Raw genomic sequence first — 25,241 nt, forward strand, 5'->3', positions numbered from 1 at the left:
TTGGGGTCTTTCACAAGGTAATCCTGTGCAGGTCAGAGGTATGACCAACTGTATGCATAGGATTGCAGCCTGACACACTGACACTAACCCTCCTGCTTACAATCAAATGAATTGGGCTGACTGAAGTGAATTGCAATTAAATCCTCTATACCATTATAAATCCATGGTGTGATAGTATAGTGAATTCACTGTGCTGTCTTATGTCAATGTAATGCCATGGTGCCTTAACTATTACTATAATGTGCACCCCAATCTCTGAGTGACGAGAGATTTCAGCACATAACTCAGTGTCAAGTTCCCTTCAGGAATGAAGGTCACTGGAAGCCATGGTGTCTATATCTTTTTATATACACATATATACAGCCTGCACACAATATGGAAGGGCTCACAGAACTAATGTTCCAACTGATCTTATTCCCCTCCTTTATGTTTTTAGGGGGTTGCCAAAGCCTTAGATTTGGACCCAGAAGAAAGAGATTGTCAAGCTACTGTGTCTTCCCAGTTCCAGATGACACTAGGCCACAGCAGTCCTCTGGTCTACTGCTCTCCTACCCATTGGATGACAATGACCCCCCAGTCTAGGGAAAGCCTTCCCCCTCCTTCTGGAAGCTTCATTAGCTAGTTGTTTCTATGGCAACTCATGTGTGCATGGCTAGGTCCATTCACTTAACAAACTGACCGGTACGACCACTTCAGCAGTTCCTTTTGCTATCAGATTCCCATCCTACAGATATAAAACCACAGGTTTGGAAGGGCCACAACGTATCATCCAAACCAAACCCCCAAGTCCCAAAAAACAAAACAAACACCTATTATAGTGTCCATGGGAGGGAAAGTCTCATAACTGGGTTGTGGTAACAAAGAATTTGAAGTGTAACACAAACAGTCTGATCAGTTCAGATATCTTACCCAGCTAGAAGACAAATATACACCTACAGGCAGCTGCTAAAGTGCACATAGGATCTTGAACATGCCTCATTTAAACATGAATGTGAATGCAAGACTAAAACGATAATAAGAGGTGCCCACAACAAAATATTGCACTGTGGAATACCACATTGTGAAATATTGCACAAAATATTGCAGTGCAATATGTTTCCTGCTTGGCAGGGGGTTGGACTCGATGGCCCTTGTGGTCTATTCCAACTCTATGATTCTATGATTCTATTGCATTCCGGTCTAGTGTTCCAGGCAGTCAGCCATGCTCTTTTCCACAATAGTTGATTCCATTTCTCCTCCCAGCAGTTTTTCACTAATAAACCCCCAATACACTCAGGCTGCCATGACCATTGACTCCACCCAAATCCTCGCTGGACTGTGTTTTGGAGGTTCTCCCCTTAGTTATTTTTTTCTAACCTAAAGTTATTTTGCATCTCTGCAATCTGTTTGCGATTCCCACAAACCTGCCTCCCTAATGTGTATATCAGTGTCCTTTTGGCTACATATGGATCAGCACTTGCCTCAAAACTTAAGAAATAGATGGAATGGCGAAAACCTATTTTGTATTATTCATGATGGAGCTAGATGTTGTGGCAGTCAGAGAGGCAAGATTAGCGTTCCCTTGTCTAGTTCTATTTACCCAAATAAAAACAGTTCTTGCAGTTTTAAACAAATCTAATTGAAATGTGTGTTTTTTAAGCAAATCCAATCACTAGTAAATAAATATATCTGGATATCTCATAGGTAGTGTTTTGATGTGTATAAGTGCTCTTAGAGACTACCCAGCATTGCACAAGACTGACAAGGTCAGTGACTTGCCATTTATAAATTAATGCCATGGAGTGTAATCACTATGAAGCCTAATGTCAGTTCTTATAAAACAAAGCTAAAAATAATCGGCAACAAAAGATTAAATATAAAACGCAGACATGTCTGCAAATTATTTTAGTTCTGCTTACATGCAGAATTTTATTTAGGAGGATTTCAATGTACTTTTCACCTTTACACAGATTCCATACAATGGCAATTATGCTTTGAAACAAGTTAGATGTGGAAGACAACTACAAAGTCAAATGTCATTTCTGACTTTATTTTTAAAGTTGTTATCCTGGAAAAAAAGTTTTCTGTGCATTTCATATGAAAAAATAGTATTGTGGCTGCTAAATTACTCTGCACTTTTATTACATCCATTTTTACATGCTAGGCAGAAAAGAGCAACACTTTTCCACCTGAAGACAGACAGATGAATCAATGTAGGGTTCCTAATTTATTATGGGGTTTTCTCCCTCATTCAAACACTTTAACCTCCAGTTTCCTCCCTTTCCAGTATGCGGCAGCTAGACTGGTGACTGGGAGCAGCCACTGAGACCACATAAAACCCATCTTGAAAGACCTACACTGGCTCCCAGTACGTTTCCGAGCACAATTCAAAGTGTTGGTGCTGACCTTTAACGCCCTAAATGGCCTGGGCCCAGTATACCTGAAGGAGCATCTCCATCCCCATCGCGAGAAGTGAAGTTACAGGGAACCAGGCAGAGGGCCTTCTCAGTAGTGGCGCCCGCCCTGTGGAATGCCCTCCCATCAGATGTCAAGAAAATAAACAACAATCTGACATTTAGAAGACATCTGAAGGCAGCCCTGTTTAGGGAAGTTTTTAATGACTGATGTTTTAATGTATTTTTAATCTTTAGTTGGAAGCCTCCCAGAGTGGCTGGGGAAACCCAGTTAGGTGGGTGGGGTATGTATGTATGTATGTATGTATGTATAGATAAATAAATAAATAAATAATATTAGAACACAGATACAAATCCACTAGTTGAAATGAATCAATGTGTTGTTATCCTAGGATCACTGGAAATAGTCAATCCCTCTCATACTTTTGAAAAGAAACAAAACTTTTATGGAGAAAAATCCCGATTGTCTAAATGGAAATTAGGGCATATAATTGCTGCCAGTCTCCAGAGCTTTAAAACATTTGCACAAAGTTACACACACAGCAATAGGTTGCAAAGACAACTAAATTAGGCAGTCTACCATTATTGCCTGGACATTAATAGTTCTTGGCTTTGCTCAATTATTCAGCAGCAAAATACAGAGGAAAACTTGACAGACCTTTATCCTACTGAAATGTATAGTGTTTTGAGGTTAGTTTAGAGTCCTTGGAGAATTAAGCAAGAATTATAACAATTTTACACCAGTGATTTTCCTCAAGTAATTCTGAATGCTGTAATTTGATGATGTTGGGATAAGAAATCTTTATGAGAGATACCAAATCTGCTAAGAGAAATATACTTCACAGGTAACAGGAAACACTGTTAAATCTGTGCAAGTCAACACACATCAAATCAAGCACAACTGACAAGTTGCGGATTGTAGTTTGTCACTTCTTATGCCCTATATAATAAATTCAATTTTACTTAGCTGATCTTTTGTGCTTGAAATGCCAATAGTTTGTAAATGTGAAAACATATAATTGGGCCAAAGCATGTTTTGGATCCAAGAACTAAAGAACAATTTACCTACCTGTGAGCCAGTGGATATTTGGACCTGAATCTGCTTATTGACCTCTTCCCTCCTCTTCCCTTCATCATTTTGTGTTGCGTCTTTTAGACTGCAAATCTACAGGCAGGAACTGCCTTGTTTGTCAACTGATCTATCTAAGCCATTCCAAGAGCCTATTAGACTGAAGAGTGGGATAGATTTTTTTTAAAAATGCTTCTAATCCAGTTGGAAGAAAAGGGTTTGTATTTTCCCTGGCTGAAAGTCCAATCTATGAGCTATCAAATTGTGTCCAGTGCCACTTCTGTTCAGGAGGAGGACAGAAGGTGGAAGGCTTAATCCAGCCTGCTGTTCTCTATTTTTCACTCCCAAGCAGAGGATTTGGTGGTACCAACTAAATCTTTATAGCTTTTGAATCAGATTTTCATCCTGTGAAATGCACATACAACACCCCTTTCGTGAATGTGTATCATCCTATTGGATCAGCTGTAACATTTAATGTAGAATCTGGAGATGAGCTGTGCCTTAAAGTAAAAAGTGACGCTTTTTGCAAATAGGACACAATCTACTGTAGACACTAGTTCAAAAGCCTGCATGGATGAGAAAGAAAATAACTGCAACGCCACAATTTCTAGAATTAAACCCAGTCAATTAAACTGCCATTCGTTTTTACACTGATAAAGGAAATTTATAACCAAGTATATGATGCACCCGCAAATTTGTTTTTTTTTTAATTTTACACACATTTGCTAGGAGGATTTAAGTTTCTAAGACTTTCTGCAGGGAACATTTGCAGGTATTTTTAGATATACTTTATGGTTTTATCAAAAATTATGACCATTTCCCCCATAGCTTTTCAGCAGAGAATAAATCTCCCAATATCTCACACAAAGATCTTGGAACCCAGCCATGCTAACCTCTTCACACTTCAGGCAGTTCATGGATCCTATTTCACGGCTCATTCAAAAGGAAGATTAGGAGGACTTTTTCCATTTCGTGTTTTAAATGGTTTAATTCACAAGGGACTAAAGTCAATGTAAGTATCCAAAAAACTATATATATAAAAAAGCATGCTTCCTGTGTAAGTCACATTTTGTCATCCTGATTAAATCATGATGTTTCTGTATAGAGCCATAAATTTATGTTGCCTCTTAAAACGATTCAGCAAGATGTGCAGTAGATACCTACTCGATTTTAATGCTTGGAAAGGGGGGGGGGGAATCAATTTTTAACTTAAGAAAGAATTCCAGTGTGCCATAAAAAGTAACTAGGTGGATTTCACCACAGTAGTGGTAAAACTAACTATGCATTTAGTTTGTGATCCATCAGACACTGCAAAAGTAATATATAGCAAAAGTAATATATTTTCTTCCTTTCCTCACAGACAATGTTATCCCCATAGCATCCTAGAATCCCGTTTTCATAAACACTGGGCAAACAGCAATCAGTTTTGCAGAGACGAAGGTAGAACATGGAATCCAACTGACAAAAAAGTTCTGTGTGAGACGAACCAGGCAGCCAAGTTTGGAGACCAGTTTAGCTGTTCAAGTCCAAACAAGAGTTTGTGTCAAAGCTGCAATAATTGGGAGAATGAAATTCACTAGAAAATTCTGCTTGATTGAAAAAAAAATTTTTTTTGGGGGGGGTAATAAAAATTAACAGTATGTACTTCTTATTTAATTTTTCTTTAAAAAAGAAATATTCCCTAATAAGGATCAGTTAAAACACACACACACACACACACACACACAAATACCCAGCCAGACCAAGGTATAAAGCTCAATGTTTGGCAACTTGATTTAATTTTGGTCCTAAAATTCCTGTGCAGGATTTAAAGAGACAAAACAACTAAAAGGCTTATGGCACTGGGGTTTGTTCATTTCTTTTACAACAGACTAACATGGCTACGCCCAGGATATTTCAATAAAATATCATATGAAGTTGAATTTCACATTTTTTTCTATATTATTATTATCATTATTAAACTTCTATACCCCCCCTTCAGTCCAAAGATCACAGTTTACAATATTAAAGCACAAAGATGCCTAACATCGTAATGAACAACAACAACCCCCCCCCCAAACACGATTAAATTGCCATGGATTGTTTAATTAGGCAAAGGTGTGGGAGAAAAATGTTTTTGCCTGGCAACTAAAAAATATGTGATGAAGAGGTCAGGAGAGTCTCCTTAGGGAGAGCATTCCACAAGCGGGGAGCCACTGCAGAAAAGGCTCAGTCTTGTTTCCTTTCTAGCTTCTGCCATCACAGGTAAAGCACCATACCGAATAAGGCAAGTGTCTCAGAGTCATAATCCTCTGTACTATTTGCATTTACATCTATAGATATAGAGACAGATGAGTTTCCAGCAGCTTACATGCAAACCATGCTCTACAACAGCAAGGAAAACATTTTATTAGTCACTTCATACAGCTAAATCTCACCAGCTCTAACCACATCAAACAGCTGATGACCACTATTTAAGTTAATCAGCAGAGTATTTCACTTATAGTGACTTTAAGATATGAGTTCTCTATTTCATCTATTTCCCCCCACAATCTAGCATGCTGACAACTCCTTGGTGCTCTCTCATGGGCACAGTAAGAGAGATACAGCTGGGCAGCCTGAGGCCACACTAGACATGACATATAGCTGTGTACTTTTCTCCCAATATTTTTTGTTTATTTTTAAACCTAAAGTAGCCTCTGCAATCTGAGAATTTGATCAAGTGGCCAGCAAGATTGGGAGAGGGTGCTTAATACTTCCCCAATTATCTGCATTTTTGCTCAAAATCCCTCTACTGCTTTGTGGGTGGGGGGTGTTATCAGAGAGGAGGAGAAGATATAGATCTATCTTTTCTCCTATATATTTTTTCTGGGCAGAAGAATGAAGCAGGAAGAATTGCACTCAGATTTTTAGCCTCATGAAAGTTCCCATTCTTTTTAACTGGCAAGGTGTCCTGTCCTGAAGACAAGTGAAGTTCATGAGATGTGACAAACTTCAGGCATCAGGGCACAATCCAAACTCCCTTTGTACCAGGTTGGCTTGGTGTTAAGTCGTGGGTTGACATAGCAGCCGGCACAGCGATCTCTTCAAGTAGCTCTTTATTATGGTAAGCTGGAATAGAACTGACAGTGAACAGCTCAGCCGGCCTGTATTTATAGGCAGCCGGCTGTCACATTGTAACCACAACAGCCCAGAGTTCCCGCCTAAAATAACTGCCGCGGACCTGAGTGAAAACTATCTACAGACCTGAGTGAAAACTATATACAGTATCCCCCTGTTGGCCCAGGGTGAAACTACACTACATAACACCCCTCCCCACCGAGATAAGGCGTTAGTTACAATCATAATGGTTTCCTTATATACAGCACTACGCGTAATGGTTCAATTAGGCACAAAAGCATATCGGTTACATTTCCCATACTTAGACCCACAGCAGACAGCCGCGATGAGCTGAGAGTTCATGTTGTCTGGTTGCGAAGGGCTGGAACTCCGATGCAAAGGGCCCTTGTGGCCACCCCCTCCACACCCAGTTGAGCACCCGGCTGATGGTGCGATCCTGGGCAGATGCGGAGGCCACAGTGGCAGCCGACACAGGCGCTGCCGGAAGGGTAGTTTCACCCTGGGCCAACAGGGGGATACTGTTATAGTTTTCACTCAGGTCTGTAGATAGTTTTCACTCAGGTCCGCGGCAGTTATTTTAGGCGGGAACTCTGGGCTGTTGTGGTTACAATGTGACAGCCGGCTGCCTATAAATACAGGCCGGCTGAGCTGTTCACTGTCAGTTCTATTCCAGCTTACCATAATAAAGAGCTACTTGAAGAGATCGCTGTGCCGGCTGCTATGTCAACCCACGACTTAACAGGTTACATTTCCCCTACTTAGACCAACAGTGATACCTGTCCAACAACATAGTCCTTTAAATGAGTTGGGCGCTTGGAAACTCTGCCAGACCGCCGGGGACTGGTAGCCAAGTCCGGAGGGCCACACAGTTCTCGCTGAGGCTGTGGTGCGACCCTAGGTGGCGTTGGAACCAACTCCCCTGGATCCGCTGCTGTGAGTGGAGCCTCCGCAAGTGGAGTGGTCTGAGTCTGTTCTGAGACGGCTTGGTTCGGCTCCACGCTGGCAGTTTGCGAGGGAGGTGTAGGTGGGGCCTCGCCATCTGTACGTGTCTCTTCTGGAGCCGCAAGCGCAGTTGGGGGCACCTCGGTAGTGTCCAAGTCCCCAACCCTGCGCCTAAGTTGGTCTATGTGCCGTCGCCACAAGCGCCCGTCTTCGAGTGCCACCTGGTACGAGCGAGGTCCAGTGACTCCCACTACTGTGGCTGGCACCCAAGGGATGTCCCCCACATAGTTCCGGGCAAAGACCTGGTTTCCTGGGACAAATGACCGTGGTGCGTTGGCACAGCCTGGGGGTTCAGCCACGGCAAAGTCTGGGTGTAGCCGGTCGAGCGGTGACCTGAGGCGGCGGCCCATAAGCAGTTCCGCAGGACTCCTCCCTGTGGCCGCATGAGGGGTGATGTGTTGCGCGAACAAGTATTCGGCGACCCGCTCATGCCAGTCTCCCCGGTCCAGGCGCGCCAGTGCCTCTTTTGTCGAGCGCACCATTCTTTCCGCTTGCCCGTTGCTGGATGGATGAAAGGGTGCCGTTAGGGCATGGCGGATGCCCAGTCCCAAAAGATACCGCTCAAACGTGCCTGACGTGAACTGCGGTCCGTTGTCAGAGACAAGGACATCAGGACACCCATGCGTTGCAAACAGGCCTCGCAGCACCCGGATGACAGCTTCGGTAGTGGTGGAGGGCATCAGGGCGACCTCCAGCCATTTGGAATAGGCATCCACCACTACCATAAAAGTCCGGCCGTGAAAAGGGCCAGCCAGATCGATGTGCACCCTCGACCAGGGTGTCTTTGGCGTCTCCCAGGTGTGTCCCTTAGCTGCCGGTGGTGCAGGCCTCGACTCCTGGCACGCTTGACAGGCAGACACCCAGGCAGTGATGGCATCGTCCATATTAGGCCACCAGACGTAACACCGAGCCAACGCCTTCATTTTGACAATTCCCGGGTGGCCAACGTGCAGAGCCTCCAGGACGCGCTGACGGAGTCCCTGGGGAATCACGACGCGGTCTCCCCACAGCAGACAGCCGCGATGAGCTGAGAGTTCATGTTGTCTGGTTGCGAAGGGCTGGAACTCCGATGCAAAGGGCCCTTGTGGCCACCCCCTCCACACCCAGTTGAGCACCCGGCTGATGGTGCGATCCTGGGCAGATGCGGAGGCCACAGTGGCAGCTGATACAGGCGCTTCCGGAAGATCCTCAATCAGAAGGAGCGATGAAGCTGGAGCCGGGTCTTCCACAAATGCTGGAAGAGGGCAACGGCTGAGGGCGTCGGCATGGCCCATCGATTTCCCCGGGCGATGGATGAGCTGGTAGTGGTAGGCAGCCAGGAAAACAGTCCATCGCAGCATGCGTGGTGAGAGGACCGGTGGAGTTGGACGATCACCGGCGAGGAGGCCCAGGAGTGGCTTGTGGTCAGTGATGAGGTCAAAAGTCCTGCCATAGAGGTATTCATGGAACCTCTTCACTCCAGCCACAAGTGCCAATGCCTCCTTGTCGAGCTGGCTGTAATTCCGTTCCGTCGGAGATAGTGTCCTGGAAAAGTAGGCGAGCGGTGCTTCTCTTCCATCTGGAAAACGGTGACTAAGGACAGCACCGATGCCAAAAGGTGAGGCGTCGCAGGCAAGGACCAGCGGCCTGGATTCACTGTACTGTACCAGCACACTGTCCGAAGAAAGGAGAGCCTTGACCGCGTTGAAGGCCGCCGTCTCCCGATGACCCCAGGCCCAAGGCGTCTTAGTGCTAAGGAGTCGGTGAAGAGGCTCAGCCACTGTGGCTTTGTGGGGCAGGAACATGTTATAAAAGTTCAGCAGCCCCAGGAACGCCTGCAACTCCGTTTTGTTCTTTGGAGTGGGGGCCTGCTGGATAGCGCGGATCTTGGCTGTGGTTGGATGAAGACCGGAGGCATCGATAAGATAGCCCAGGAACTCTACCTGTGGAACGGCGATCTGGCACTTCTCCCTTTTTACCTTGAGCCCGGCCTCCTGGAACCTGGTCAGCACGGCACGGAGGCGCTCGAACAGCTGCTGGTGTGAGTCTGCAGACACCAAGACGTCATCAAAATATGGTACCACGCCCGGAAGCCCTTGCAGGAGACGCTCCATAAGGCTTTGGAAGATGCCAGGAGCCACACTCACCCCGAACTGCAACCGGCGGCAACGGAATGCCCCCCGGTGGGTGACGATCGTCTGGGCTTCAGCAGTGGCATCATCGACTGGCAGTTGTTGATAGGCTTGGGCAAGGTCCAGCTTAGCGAAGACCTTACCCTCACCCAGGGAATGCAGCAGGTGTTGGACAACAGGAACCGGATAAGCGTGCTGCTGAAGTGCCTTGTTGATCGTGCACTTGTAGTCAGCGCAGATTCTCACCGACCCATCTGGCTTGACAGGCGTGACGATGGGGGTTTCCCACTTTGCGTGGTCAACCGGCTCCAAAACTCCTTGAGCGATCAGTTTATCCAGTTGTTCGTCCACCTTAGCCTTGAGAGCAAAGGGAACCCGGCGTGGCTTTAGCTTGATGGGGGCGACTTGTGGATCCAGGCTAAAGGAGATGGGCGTACCTGTATATTGGCCCAAGGTGCCGTCAAAAACCTCGGCAAAGTCTTTGACCAGACCCTCAGTCTCTGCGTTAGAGATGCAGTTGATGCCGGTGACTTCCAGGCCGAGGGCATCAAACCAGTCTAGCCCTAGGAGGCTTGGCCGCTGACCTTCGACCACCACCAACCGGAGCAGGCCCGAAAAATCCTTGAAGGCGATCCGGAACCGGCCAACGCCTACCACGGGAATGTCGTTTCCCTGGTAGTCTCTCAGGTGTACGCGGTGAGAGTCGAGTTGCCTTTTGGACACTCTGGGTACCAGTCTTTTGATGGTGCTCCATGACACGATGGACAGGGCAGACCCGGTGTCGATCTCCATGTCACATGGAGCTCCTTCAATGAGCACCGTGACGTTCAGCTTGCGTCGCGTAGGCAAGTCGGTTTGGCCAATCGTGGTTCCAGACGGGCAGCGGCAGTTGGTGAGAGCGAAACAACTTTCCTTGGCAGACTGGAGTGAAGACTTGGACTTGCGAGTCGATGAAGGGGGGGTGTCAGACGGAGCCGATCGGCAGACCTTAGCGATGTGGCCCCTTCTGGAACACCTCCTACAGATGGCGTCTCTGAATCGACACTTGGCACGGGAATGGTTGCCTCCGCAGCCAGCACATTCCGGTTGGCCCTTGGACTTCTGTTGGAACTTCCTGCGCTCCCGCTTTGTCTGGTGCACATCATCGTCTTCACTGCCTCCTCACTGCTGGCCTCTTCATGATGCACCGGAACGGGCTCCCTAGCAAGACGCAGGCTGCTGGACTTGCGGATCTCCTGAGCGGAGCGTTCAGCAGCTTCTGAGGCCACAGCCTCCTCAATGGCTTTCTGTAGCGTGAGGTCTGGCTTGGCTAGGAGACGCCGTTGCAGATGGATGTCCCGGACCCCGCAGACGATTCGATCCATCAGGGCATCGTCTAAATCTCGGAACTCACAGTGCATTGCAGCCTGTCGCAGGGCGGTGGTGTAGTTGTTGATTGACTCCCCCTCTGCCTGGTTCCTGTGGTAGAACGCATGGCGGGCAGCAATCTTGGACGGCTTTGGTGCGTAGTGGTTGCGGAGCTTCTCTTGGATCGTGTCCCATGGTGATGCCTGGACTGCTTCAGGCGCAACCAACGCTCGGGCCGTCGCAAACACCTCAGGCCCACAGAGGCTGAGGAATAGGCCCCGCTTCCGATCCTGTGATACTGCTGTCAGTTCGTTGGCTTGGAGGTAGCAGTCGAACCGAGCGAGGTAGGAGTCCCATGATTCAGAGGCTGGCGCAAACGGCGGTAGAGGCACAAGTGAAGCCATGATTCCGATGCCGGCGTGAAGGGCGATGGATGGAACACAGTGCTCTAGCCAGAACAGTCAGCTCTGAACTGGTTCTGCCCAGTGATTTCGCTCAGTGATTTCGCTCTGTGATTCAGCTCAGTGATTCAGCTCAGTTCAGAGGCTGGCCGCATCTGGCTGTGCTCTGATGTCCATCCATCCCATCTTCGTCGCCAGTGTTAAGTCGTGGGTTGACATAGCAGCCGGCACAGCGATCTCTTCAAGTAGCTCTTTATTATGGTAAGCTGGAATAGAACTGACAGTGAACAGCTCAGCCGGCCTGTATTTATAGGCAGCCGGCTGTCACATTGTAACCACAACAGCCCAGAGTTCCCGCCTAAAATAACTGCCGCGGACCTGAGTGAAAACTATCTACAGACCTGAGTGAAAACTATATACAGTATGAGAGAGCTAGATGCTGCTCTTTATATGCTCTACCCAATTGCTGACACAGCTTAATTAACACAACCTAGCAGCCCCTGCTATGTTTCACAGCTGTAAGACTGGGTCTCATTATTTGCCCTGGCCCTTAAAGACATACACAGCTTGTGAAACAATAATGAACCTTCACATTTTAAAGTGACCATTCAACAAGATTATGTATTTAGAAATGTTGACTACATGCCCATCTTTTAAAGGTCCATGTCCTCACGTTTCCTTCCCAAAACAGACATGTGCATTCCCCAGCATTAATTTTTTAGGCAGCTTAAGGTAAGACTGTGCATCTGTGTTTGCCAAAGGAAACTTGGGAAGAACCTCTGAGATAACATATTGTGGTATCGTGTCATAGAAAGTTAAAACTGCTCTAGAGATTACAAGATTGAATAAAACCACTTAAGATGTTAATGGCCTACTGCTTTCCTGGGCTTGTACTTTTCTTCTTCTACCCCAACTTTCGCCATCTACATCTATAATCATGCCTTCCTTGTTTTGGTTTTGAAGAATCTATACTTTAGAACTCAGCAAGCAATACTCTCAACTGAAAGATAACCTTTAATAAGTTGAACTTATTCTGTAACTTTAATAAGTTGCTTTGCATATACATATATTAGCAAATTCTTTCCTTTATATATTATGTTTTATAGCCTATGCTGCATTTGTACACTTAAAGCAACAAACCAAAAATATTTAAATAACTCAATAACATTAGCTAAACAGACTGAGCACTTACAGACTATCACTCTTTTCAGGTGTGCTTCAATCACACACCTATTATAGTTGATTCAGATGTCTTAGGCAACAAACCCACTTTCCCAAAAGAAATGACTTTTTGCCATAAGGAAAGTGATGAAAATGCATTGGAAAGTATGGGATAACAGTTGCTTTGCTGCAACATCATCTAATATCCCCATAAACAAATCAGAATGAATACTCATTAAACAGCCAATGTTGTCTAATCTCCCTCCAAACAAATCAGGATGAATGCTCAATAAACAGGTCATTTGGAAGCACCCTTAAACTTGCAAGCTCCGTTAATCAAATCATGATTTGCTAATTGAGTTACACTACCACCCTAGCATGCCAGGAATTGAAATAGGATAATCTTTGCTGTATAAGAGCAGGATAGGGCAGATGGATAATTAATGCATCAATTTCCTCAAAGCGTTTTTATCCCCTTGGCTCTCATGGACACTTTGAATATTTAAGCAAAGTTCTTTTCCTACACACCCACCTGCAAAAGGAGAGAAAGAATCTCAAAAGGGGGTACCTTACTGGCCTTACAAAAGAAACCCACAACAAAATGCATTGCATGCAAAGGCCAGGGGAATATTGGAAGGGTCAGCAGTAAAGGTAATTTACTTGTGCATTTAATTTTTTTTTACAAAATCTGTAGATAAAGGAGGATAGGACTGAAAAGAAAAGGGGGGGAAGTGGGGGGAGCACAGGACTGTATAAGAATGAGACTGGCAATTCTGCTTTGTTCATGATGGGGATTATAAAAAGCACCTTGAACATACTGTGGCAACGGAACAGCAGCATCAGATGAAGCAGCACTGGGATGTGACCTGAATAAATTACAAGCCTGCAGACTAGGACTGAGATCTAGTTGACTTTGTGCCAGCAGTTCAGAAGCAATGGAGCCAATCCACATGAGAGTTTGCCTTGCACTAGGTGAGGCTTGCCCCACCCCGAAATAGGCTGTGGGCAGCTGGGGAAGTATGCTTTAAGTGTATGGTGTATACACAGTCTGTGTAAAAGCAGGTGGTGTTCTGGGTTTCAGTAATTTCAAAAAATTCTTATATGCTATTCTGGGATGAGAGAAGAGATCATAGTTCTCTGCTAATGCAAAAGACGTTGGCATGTTTAAAGGATGCAGGTTACATCTAGGGTGCAATTCAATGTAGTGCTCTTCCAATAGTTTCATCTGTGCAAGCAATGATGCTACCCTCCTTCCCTCTGCACACTGTTCTGAGGGTTCTCGACTCCTTCAGAGCCTATTTTGGGGGGGGCATGGAGAGGGAGAAGACTTATCCCCTTAAAATGCAAATTCATTGCAGTAAGGACTTGTCATTTTTTGCTCAGGAAATTCATTAAAGCACCCTGCATACTGATTATGCACCAGTTAAAGGGCATTATGTTGGAGAGCTAGGAAAAAACTTTGACCCTAGACAGTACTAAGCCAGAGGAACAGTTGACCTGATTTGAACCAACCAGAATAGGTTGCTTGCTTGCTTCCTAAAGTACAAATCACAGCTGTTGTATTGCCTGGGACTCTAGGGGTATCATTTCTATTACTCTCAACAGCTAAGTAACATTCAAATCAACTTCTCAGAGCATAAGCCTATTAAGAGCTCTTGAAAGTTGCACCATTAGCATTTTAAAAGGAGAACAATTATCTGGTATATCACAAAGTGTGCTTTGCTCTATGGAGCGAGCTGATGGTCCTTACTAGTGTTATGACTAGATTTTTAGTATTCACAGATTCTCCAGTTCTCAGAACAAGACGGTTTATAGCCTCCATTATACTTTTCTTGTGGAGAAGAATTAGCCTGGGATCACAAAGTAACCTTTTAAAGGTTAATAGTCACCAGAAATAAATGTTAAGCATATTTTCCCTATTCCTGATAGATATTATTCAATTAATCTGAAACAAAAAAGTCATGCTTTAGTTCAGGTACATGCTTAGCGTACCGAATAGCTTCCTTCTAGTTGGATTAAAATATTTCCCGAAATAAAGAAACCTGGGTGTTTTGTCTGGAACATATCTGGCAGAAAATCTGGAAAAGCTAGAGGGGCATGAGAATGTGTTTCCTTACTATTCCATTCCATATTGAACTTTGACTTCAAGTTAGAGCTTAAAACTGCCAGCTTACTAATTAGTATGAAATATCAAGGAGAAATAAAGTTTGGTTCATATTTTAATGTGAACTTTGCTGATCCCAGACTTATATCAATAGGATTTTGTACCTCTCTGAAGTTCTGCAATTTCAGTGTTAAAAACCCCCAGGATGCTTGATGGGGAAAATGAGTGTACAAAATTGTACACTGAAAAATTCAAATAAATAAAATTATGTTGTAGCCAATGTAGTGCATGTAAGAAAAACACTGGGGCCTAATTTGAATAGTAAAGTACTTTGTATCTGGTGGGTGGGGCTTGTGTGTTATGTTTCGGAATCAGCCCCTCCCTTCAATGTGTGTTCCGTTAAGAATGTCAGTTAAGAGGGACCAACTGCCTCTTCTTGCTTCTTGCCTCAGACTTGCCTCATGTTGTTTTACAGTGGTGCCTCGCAAGACGAAATTAATTCGTTCCTCAAGTTTTTTCTTCTTGCAAGTTTTTCTTCTTGCGAAGCACGGTTTCCCATAGGAATGCATTGAAAATCAATCAATGCGTTCCTATGGAAACCGACTTCAGACCAGGTCCGGGGACAGTCTGTCCCCCGACCTCTTCTGAAGGCTGGGGGGGGACAAGGGCTTTTCTTCCCACCCCCAGCATTTTAAAAAACCACGGGACAGCGGAGGACTTCTCCGCTGTCCGGGGCGATTTAAAAGCCCCCGGGAAGGCAGGCAGGGGGGAGCAAAGACTTTTGCCCCCTGCCGGCCTTCAGAAGAGGTCCTGGACCTTTTTGAAGGCCGGCGGGGGGCGAAAGTCTTTGCCCCCCCCGCCTGCCTTCAAAAGCCGTCCGGGATAGCGGAGAAACGAAGGCTGGCGGCGGGAGGAGGTCTCTCCGCCCCGCCGCCAGCCTTCAGAGGAGGTCCGAGGACAGTGGGGAAGACGCGCTACGCTTCCCCACTGTCCCGGAGATTTCCCTATGGGCTTTCATCTTGCGAAGAAAGCCCATAGGGAAATTCGTTTTGCGAAGCGCCTCCAAAACGGAAAACCCTTTCGTCTAGCGGGTTTTCCGTCTTGCGAGGCGTTCGTCTTGCGGGGCACCACTGTATTTAGTTTCTTTCATCATGTTATTTTGTTACAGCTTTCTCTCAGTTTATTACTGAAGCTTGTTCACATTTACGTGAGCCACTTATTTTTCTCAAAGAAAAAGAATCTCTGCTGAAGAATGGCGGAATATCCTAAACTTGCGTGTTTGGGAGGATATTCCCAGTTTGCCAGGAGGAGTAATCACCCCCTACCTCCACAGCAGTGCTCACTTAAAATCATTAGCAGTATGCTTGTTCTGCTGCAAAATGTTGTTTTACACGAGAATGCACAAGCTGTTTGATGGTTACGTTACTGCACAATAGATTGCACAATCTGTTGTGTAATGAGTTTCCTTTAGCACAACTGTTGTGTTGGTTTCCTCTGTTGTATTCAGCTATCACCTGTGGCTCCTAGAAGCTGCCAGCATGCAACAGCAGCCACCCCTCAGGAACAGCTTCGACTGGACAGCTAAAGCAGGTCAGGGTAGACAGTGGGTCTCAAACCTTCAGTGAGTTAAGTAAGCAAAGACAGGCTGCGATGGATTGAATGGACACGACTAATAGTGGGTCCAATGGTCAAGAAGGTGGTTTCTGCACATGCTGTAGAAGGAAGTGAGGGGCAGATGGGGCTGGTCAACCTGGGAAGGTAGTCCACCTAGGACAGGCTTCCTCAACCTCAGCCCTCCAGATGTTTTTGGCCTACAACTCCCATGATCCTGTGGCAAATTGGTTTATTGGGACCCCGCGACCCCCGCTAATTGCTTTATTGGTCCACAATTAGCTTTTTATGGCCGCCCGGCACACTTCCCCTGCGCACGCTCTCAGTCAGCTCCAGTCACGCCAGTAGCAGAGTTGAGCACAGCGGTGAAACCGTCACGTCCTTCAATTAGCTTCCAGACAAACACAGAGTCCGAGGTTTGTCCATTTCAGCTCTTTATTCCGACATTCCCCCAGGGATCTCCTGGGCTCCTTGCTTCCATTAGGAAAAACTGCGTCTTTCTCCCATTACAGGCTACGTCTTTCCCCCTCAAAGACCAGAGGAGAAGAGAAAACTCCTCCCAAACTCCTCCCAGCTGCTAGAAGCTGACGTCAGAATTGAGGCATCCTGGGAACTTCTTAACCTGTTAAGTTCCAAACCTGACACCCCCTCTATGCCGAAACCATTCTGACGAGACCTTCTAAGTTCCAAACCTGACAGATCCCTAGCTAGCAGGACCAGTGGTCAGGAATGCTGGGAATTGTAGTCTCAAAACATCTGGAGGGCCGAGGTTGAGGTAGCCTGACCTAGGAGGAATACTCGATTGTCTCTTGAGACGGACAGATGCAAACAAAGACTTCATATTTTTATGAGTACACAACAGATTTTCAGTAAGTCAGGAAGGTCAAGGTTCCAGCAATTTCCTTTACCTTTTCAGGGACTCCAAATTGGCAAAAGAAAAAACACAACGTATGCTATGGTATGGGTGTGTGTGTGCTATATGGTCACAACCAGAAGAACTTTGCTCTTCAAGGGGACATATCTGAACTGCTGCATCTTAGTCATTCCTTAATGGATTTTTGCTTGGATTTTGCCAGTTTATATTAGTCACAACACAGGTACTCCATGTCAAACTTCCCCAAGATGGGTCCAATTATTTTTATTTTATAATAATAGAACACTTTTTGACCAGGCTTCTGCTTTAATATCCAGCACTCCCCATCCTGTTTAATCAGATCTATATCAAAGAAAGGAAGACCTGCTGCCTGCAAGTACTACATACTCTTCAACCAGATTTGAACATTGCAGAAAAAGCAACACTGTCCATAAGCAAGAGCTGATGCCACAGGTATAGGACACAGCAACTTTGAAAACCTGGAAGAAGGCAGCAGTAGCTTGTAATGTATGGTTTCCCCAATGTTTTCGATGAAGCAACCAGAAAAAAAAGACAAAGTCTGCAGCAAATCCTTTTAAATAGAAATAATTTACCATAGCCTTCTCAGGGAGTGCAGTACATTCTTACGTCCATGGAGTTAAAGCAACAGACAAGCAAAATTGTGGGATGATGCATGAGGTTTACAATTTTTTGGTGCACTGCCATCTTATCTACAAGAACTGCAGCTGGTGCAGGACAAGGAAAAAAGGGACCATCTCCCTAGAAGATTAATAGTTTGCTGCATGGAAGAACAAAGTGTAGATAAACATAAATAAACATGCATTGAACACCGTCTGCTGCGTATGAGCTAAATCATTCTGCCAAAGGGAAATAAAGAAAAGCTACTTTAACATTTAGAGCAGTGCAAGACAGCATGGATAAGCTCAGGTAAGCAGAGTTTACTGGCAAAAAAAATCCCCAGCATTAACACCTGAATACATTTTCTGACATGGTGTACTTTATTAAAGATGCTTTCCAGCCACTGAAATCCAATAGTTTAATTGCACTAGGAAGCTGATGAAGATAAAAATGTTAATTCTTAGGAGCATGCTTTATCAAAGGATGTAAAATGCAATCTGAAAGACACTGATGTATTAACATTCAAACAGCATCATTAATGTAATTAATTCTCGTTCTAAATCTCCTCTTTTGTTACTAAAGTCCTGTGAGATAAGCAGGGTTTATTTAAGCCTGTACACGTACACACACACACACACACACACACACACACACACACTTCTAAAGATAACAGAAAACAGATTTATACAGACGGGAAACCTTCAATTTCTAACCATCGTTCTTTGTTAACAAGTGTGGTATTGACTTCTGATTAAGCCAGAGTTTCCCAAATAACTTGACTTGTTTCACTAATTTGAGATTCATTCTTTTTATAACACATACCATTAAATATAAAAATTCTTAAACACTTTACAATAAGAATTCAATTAAAAAAACTATGAACAGCATCCAATTACCTCAAAAACTGGCTAGAAATGCTACTGTACATCACAAATAAAACTGAGCAGTGTATAAAATTGGGGACGTGTTTCAGAGGGTGGGTGCTAACACCAAGAAGGCCTGTTACTGCTTTGTCACAAGTGGTATTATGGAACGATCAGCAAGATTTCCTCAAAGATCATATGACTGGCCTGGCCTGTACTGGAGAAGGTATCCTGGTCCCAAGTTGTTTAGGACTAAGTATCAATAAAATAATCTCAGACTTGACTTGGTAGCTAATAGGCGCCCAGCGCAGAATTTTTCACACTGATGTGATTATGTGCAAATCTGGTTGCCTCAGTAGCTGCATTTTATGCTGTTTGCAACTACCAAATCAGGCACAGGAGTGGAGCCAATGGCAGTGCATTAAGTAATCTAATTGGGAGGTTACCAATGCATGAATCACCATGACAAGACTATGCTGTCTAGGAATGATCCTAGTTGGCACACCAACACAAATTAATTATGGGCACCCCAAGACACTGACATCACCAGGGATTCTAATGACAGTTCATCTAGGATCACCCCCAAAGTATGCTACTTCAAATGCAGTGTGACCCCATCTAGAGCTGGTACACAATCTAATTCCCAACTTGGGAATTAGCCATCCACATGGCCTCCATCTTGTCAAGATTCAATCACAGTTTATCATCCTTCATCCAACCCATGGCAGTATCCAGGCACCAGTTTAGGAAAGGCAAAGCCTCTCCTGATTCAAATGTTACAAAGAAACAAAGATGTGTATCATCAGGATATTAGCTCACAAAACTGGAAGTTCCCCACCCCTGATTTAAAGGTTTAAAGTTCATCACCAGCATATATAATCCTGTTTCTCATCCCTTGGTCACTCGCAACTGACTCCATCAATATGTTTGAGAGCACAGGAAGTAATATGAAAGTTCTGTACACAGTATGGATCTGTGTGGATCATTGACTCATGCAAATTACAAAGGAATACAATCATTAAGTGATGACAATGCACCTATGAACCAGCTTCAAAAGTACCCTTTTGAATTATGCACATTTCAGTAAATACAAATAAGAAATATGATGCAACAGAATTGGAGTAAAAGTTAACAAAATACTGGTGTCTATTTGCTTAGTTTGCAGAGGATGCTTGATAGATGCACTTAAGATTTACCGAATGACTACTAGACTTTATAATTCTCTGGTGGAGGTAGGGGAATGCCTTTTAATCAGTCTGTAGTTAATTGGTTTTCATTGACTTCTTTTATCCAAGTTGCCTGGAATGATATATGCATGCAAAACTTTTAAAGCTCCAGCAACCTTCTCTTCAGTTTTCCTGATATTCACAAGAATGCAAAGATGTGTCCTATTTAAATATTATTGCAACGCACAATGAAATCTGGTTAACTATACAGATTTATTCTTTCTGAATTTCAGCATAATTCTATAAGTATTAATACATAAGCATTTAAATATATATGCATGGTTATATGTATTTTTAATGTGTCAGTTACTTTAGGAAACCTGGAGTCTGTAGGCTTACATTATACGTATAGTAATGTGTATAATAATACACATTATATGCAATAATTGTTCATATTTTTAGAAGTAGTAGTAGAAAAGCCCAAACCCCTCACTTCCAATCTTCTAATTCCAAGATGGGAATTAGAAGGGGGGGCGGGGAATCAGTTGGATGCACTCAACATTGAAATTATCAGAAAATTCCATCCATACTGCTTATTCAATCATGATTGGTTTGCAATCACCACCATTTCTAGAAGCTTGGTGTAACTCCTGATCATTAAAGGCCATTAATTTATGTCCCTATTGCCAACCATTGAGTGTCATGCTGTGTAAAGGCCCAGGGCATTTCCAATAACCTTCAAGTTTGTTATGCAAAATATGTTATCATATTTTCCACACTATGGAGAAAGTTTATTGAAACTTATAAGCGAACACCCCAATAAATGCAATCGATCGATCAAAATAATATAAAACTGCAAAATCGTGAAATACCCATAAATCAGACTGGATAGCACAAGACAGAGGAGAAGATGGGTAGCATTTTAGGTATTGCAAAAAAGCTCAGGGATAGGGCAGGATGGAGTGCACAAGAAAGAAGGGAATGTGCTTATGGATGCATTTTTGTAGGCTTGTCTGTATGGGCACGGGCATGTTGAAAATGATAATAATGGATGGATGACCAACCTTTGCATAGGAACTGCAACGAACACATGTAACTAGGTTTGTGAATCTGCTGGAAAGAGGCAAGATGGGAATGCAGACTTGGTCAGGGCAATGAGTTAGGTCAGCACACCTGCTTGCCTTTCATGCTGTGCTGCTGCTTGCTCTCCTGCTCAGTGTTCTACACTAGAGGCAAAAGTGCTCCAAAGCTCTTAGAGCTCCATAATACACATGAACAAGATTGGCAGCGCCTCATTTCAAAGCCCTGACTTCTATTACACTAGGGGGGGGGGGGGGGGGGAATGTTGACCTACAATAGTTTTATAGGTCTGAGGCATATGAAGCACCAAAATAGGACTTTGCACACGGCCTCCATTTCTTTTAATCCAGCTTTCTTTAATCATAGCTTCAAGGGCATACGGAGGTCTAAATAGACTTGATTTTGAAGCACAGATGAGCACCCTATTCCTTTTTGGCCTTGGAGTTAGAGAAGCACAAATTATGCAAGTACAGTACAAGTAGGATTGCAACTGACACAGCAACCCAAAAACACAATATCTATGATTATAAAAATAAAAAATGATGTAGATCATCCAAAGAGGATGTGTGTGAAGCTTTCGCTTTTTTCTAAAACACTGTACTAAACTTGACCTCTGTAAAAAAGAAGAAGAGGTTGCACATCTTGTGCAAAAACCAAAAGGGGATCTGGCAGGCCATTTTATTTATTTATCCTTGCAGCATATTGGGAGCATCGTTTTAGAACTCCAACACATGACAGGAAGCATCTGCCTGGCTGCCCAGATACAATACTCCTTAGGCAGAGGAAACAGGGATAGGATGCTGCCCTATACAAAGTCAAAGTGTTTGTCCATTTAGGTTGGCATTGTCTAGCTGACTGTAGCTCTCCAGGGTCTCAGGAAGATGGCATCTTTCGCATCATCCTACTACTTCATCTCTTTAAGTGAATACATGAGGGACAGAAAATGGGATCTTCTGCATCTGAAGCTTGTAATCTACCAGAGCTATAGTTCCTAATTAAGTTAAGTAGGCCAACAAGGTTCCATGTGGGTCTGCCTTTGAAGGTGGTTCAGAAACAGCAACATGTACGCAGTGTGGCTGAACATAAGAAGAACCTGGTTCAGGCCAATGGCCCATCTACAATAGTCCAGCATCCTGTTCCACAGTGAACAATCAGATGCTTTCTCAAGCGTCTAATATTAGGCTCAGCCAAAGAGTATGACTCATTTTTGGAGATGCTTTTTGTTACTGGAAGAAATGTACACTCTAGGCTAAGTCCTGTTTAAGAGAAAATCTGTACTTGGAACTGAGGCAAACATGAGAGATCTTCACTTGGTGCAGTGCCACATAAATGTTCATCTAAGAAAGTGGAAAGAACACAATATGAAAACTATGTTTTAGAAAACTACATCCTCAATCCAGAAGGACTTTAGTGAGAGTAAGTCTAATTGGCACGCTTATTAGTTTATGTCCGGGATCTAAGTGGTAGCTGATTCACACCACAATGAGTCATTGAATTACCGTAGAATTTTCTCTATTCATGACTGAAGATGCCACGGACAGAACTAGCATTTCCAATTGAACGTTCTTGTTATATGTCTTCCATACAGAAAACAGCCTCAGCCCAAGCTCTTTTCTTGCTATAAGTCTTCTAGGATTATTTGCCTTCACCCTCTGAAATAACATTAACTGGCAGTCTTTAAATTGCTTTTACTAGGGTCAGCTGAAGATAAATTAACACTGAAGATACATTAAAGTGAGAGGTCAGAGGGAACATACAGGAAAGGTGACTACTGAAGCCAAGAAGCTAGGATGATACCGAGCAACAGAGCAAACTAGGTCATTTGACTCGTGACTTGTGTATTTGGATGCTAACTGTATTTGTTTAACAGCTCATTTCTTCAGAGATTGCAAAATCTGGCTCTTTAAGGCCATGAAACATGGTAACATAATTTGTATGTAAGTTAGATTCAAAAAGAAATTCTGCAAATGCAGTATTAAATACCAATTTACACATTTAACAAGCACCATTGGAAGCATTTGCATGCAGTAATAATCACCTTCATAATAATAATAATAATAATAATAATAATAATAATAATAATAATAAATAATATTCCTTATACCTTGCCCATCTGACTGGGTTGCCCCAGCCATTCTGGGTGGCTTCCAACAAGAATACAAACAAAGCAAACAAATCAAATATTAACAGCTTCCTGAAACAGGGCTGCCTTTAGATGTCTACAAAAATTTATATAGTTGACTCTTTGACATCTCTTTGACATTGCAAAATGTGAGATTATATCACACCTATTTTTTACTTGTTGACATACTCTTCAATTTTCATTCTTTAACTGATTCCATTTGTGTGTGTGTGCATGCAAGCAACATGAGGTACAGCAGGTGAAAAGCAATGCAAAAGCATCTTTATACAGATTTTGCCTTTTGTTTCCTATCACTCACAGTTCATGTAATCCTGCATTAAACATGAGCAACTCATTTAAAGACTTACCTTCAATTCATTCCTAAGGAAGTGAATAGTCTGTAATGGACATACAAGCAGGGAAAGGCAACAGATTTTTTCCAAGGTGCCTGAATAGGTATGGAAGCTGGATGAAAAGTGCAGAACCTGAAAAAAGCAAGGAAGAGAGATTATATTTACACGTGCCTGAAAAGTTAGAGAGAAGTAATATCACTGGCATTTTCCCAATCTCTCTCTCCCTGCCTCTTCCATATTGCAGATTCACATCACTTCTCAATGCATTAAATTTTTTGCTTAAAATGCATATAGGGTGTGCATTTTAGAGAACGAAGACAGTGGGTTGCATACATATACACATGAGAATATAAATACATTCTAACACTCTTTCTCGAAAGTGGCCAACTAGATGCTTCTAGAATATCTCATGGAATGTTCAGAGGCAATAAACCTGGCAACAATGTGGTGGAGCAAAAAACAGAGGTTGTCTTCTATTTTACCTATTTATCTGTTTACTGAAGGCATCCAATATGTACATAATCTATCTATTAATTATGTAGTAGGTCCCTTTGTTTGTCCTAAACCTACCACCATATTGTACCACTAGGCGCTTTTGCATTTGAAATGAAATAGGATAACATCAATGGCGGACCTTGGTGTCTCATACTTCAATGGAGCCCTGTGCAATGTCAAAATTTGGCACCCTCCCCCTACCTCTTGCCTTCCGTTGGATGTCATAGCTGCAGTGCCCCAGAAGCTCTGCACTTGGTGCAGCGACACCAGTTGCGCTCCCCTAGATCCAACTTTGATAACATCTCCACTATTCACTCTCTCCTCGCCATTGATAAGCCACTATCATCATGTTCCTCTTTAGGCTTAATGTTTTCTAATTTAAGAAACTCCAGCCTCTCGAACCTTCCTCCATATGGATAATGCTCCACCTCATTAGTCAATCTCTTTCATTTGAGTTGCAGAAGTAGGAAAGCCAAATGGATGCATTTTAGTTATCTGTACAAGCTTTCTGATTGTTTTCCATCTGTCTCCCTATGCCCCCTTTCAGGTTATGCTGAAATATACTTCATACTTAGGGTATCCTAATATTTCTGCTGAGCTATGTAGTTGCCAGAGCATAATTTCAATACAGGTTTTGATAAACCAAAATGAAAATGCAGGTATCATTAAAATGTCAAACTTGGCAGCAGGAAGGTCAGCACTTCTGTCTTGCAGATGAGCCCCGTATTAATCCAGATAATCAGAGCAACACTGTGAGTCCTTCTAAGGGTAAAAACTGGCACTTGTCCACCTTGTCTCCATGGAAATGTAGTCTTGTTTAATATCTCTTTACAAAATGTAAAGAAGTTCTGAAATTTACAAAGGTAATCTTGTTTTATTTCATGCATATCACTGAGCATGCCCAGAGCTACGCTAGTCAGCTACAGCCACTCAGGAATCTTAAATATATTGCTGAGATTGCTTTCTTCTTTTCTGGTACCATTTTCCCAAAGAGTAAAAGAAGTGCAGTAGCCATTTATCTCTGCATATAAATCTCAAAAGATTTATTATATGAACAGTCATTGCAAATTGCCTGTCGAAATTGCGTTCGTGATGAACAAGAACGACACTAAATTTTGCAGCTTGATTAAATCTCCAAGATAACATAGTAATGAATGCAAAACTCTGTCACTAAAATAAATGTGGGTATTCTTCTCTCAAAAGTGTTGTTGTTGTTTAGTCGTTTAGTCGTGTCCGACTCTTCGTGACCCCATGGACCAAAGCACGCCAGGCACTCCTGTCTTCCACTGCCTCCCGCAATTTGGTCAGACTCATGTTCGTAGCTTTGAGAACACTGTCCAACCATCTCGTCCTTTGTCGTCCCCTTCTCCAA

The 25,241-nt window shown here is 43.5% G+C and overlaps 1 protein-coding gene and 1 long non-coding RNA gene across 6 annotated transcripts in view; one reads left to right on the forward strand and one right to left on the reverse strand.

The window, feature by feature from the left end:
• The window catches only part of SULF2 (sulfatase 2), a 284,708-nt gene that overhangs the window by 184,347 nt on the left and 75,120 nt on the right, over window positions 1-25,241 (reverse strand). For all 5 annotated transcript variants that reach the window (XM_028735142.2, XM_028735145.2, XM_028735140.2 and 2 more), the window contains one exon: window positions 23,390-23,506. The gene's annotated coding sequence lies outside the window, so the exon portion shown is untranslated. The remainder of the gene's footprint in view (window positions 1-23,389; window positions 23,507-25,241) is intronic.
• Window positions 17,991-22,703, forward strand: LOC144327849 (uncharacterized). Its single transcript, XR_013393017.1, has 3 exons — window positions 17,991-18,099; window positions 19,812-19,885; window positions 22,595-22,703. It is a non-coding gene; the product is annotated as an uncharacterized LOC144327849 (long non-coding RNA).

The sequence above is a fragment of the Podarcis muralis genome, chromosome 5, assembly GCF_964188315.1.
Source record: "Podarcis muralis chromosome 5, rPodMur119.hap1.1, whole genome shotgun sequence".
Classification (NCBI taxonomy): domain Eukaryota; kingdom Metazoa; phylum Chordata; class Lepidosauria; order Squamata; family Lacertidae; genus Podarcis; species Podarcis muralis.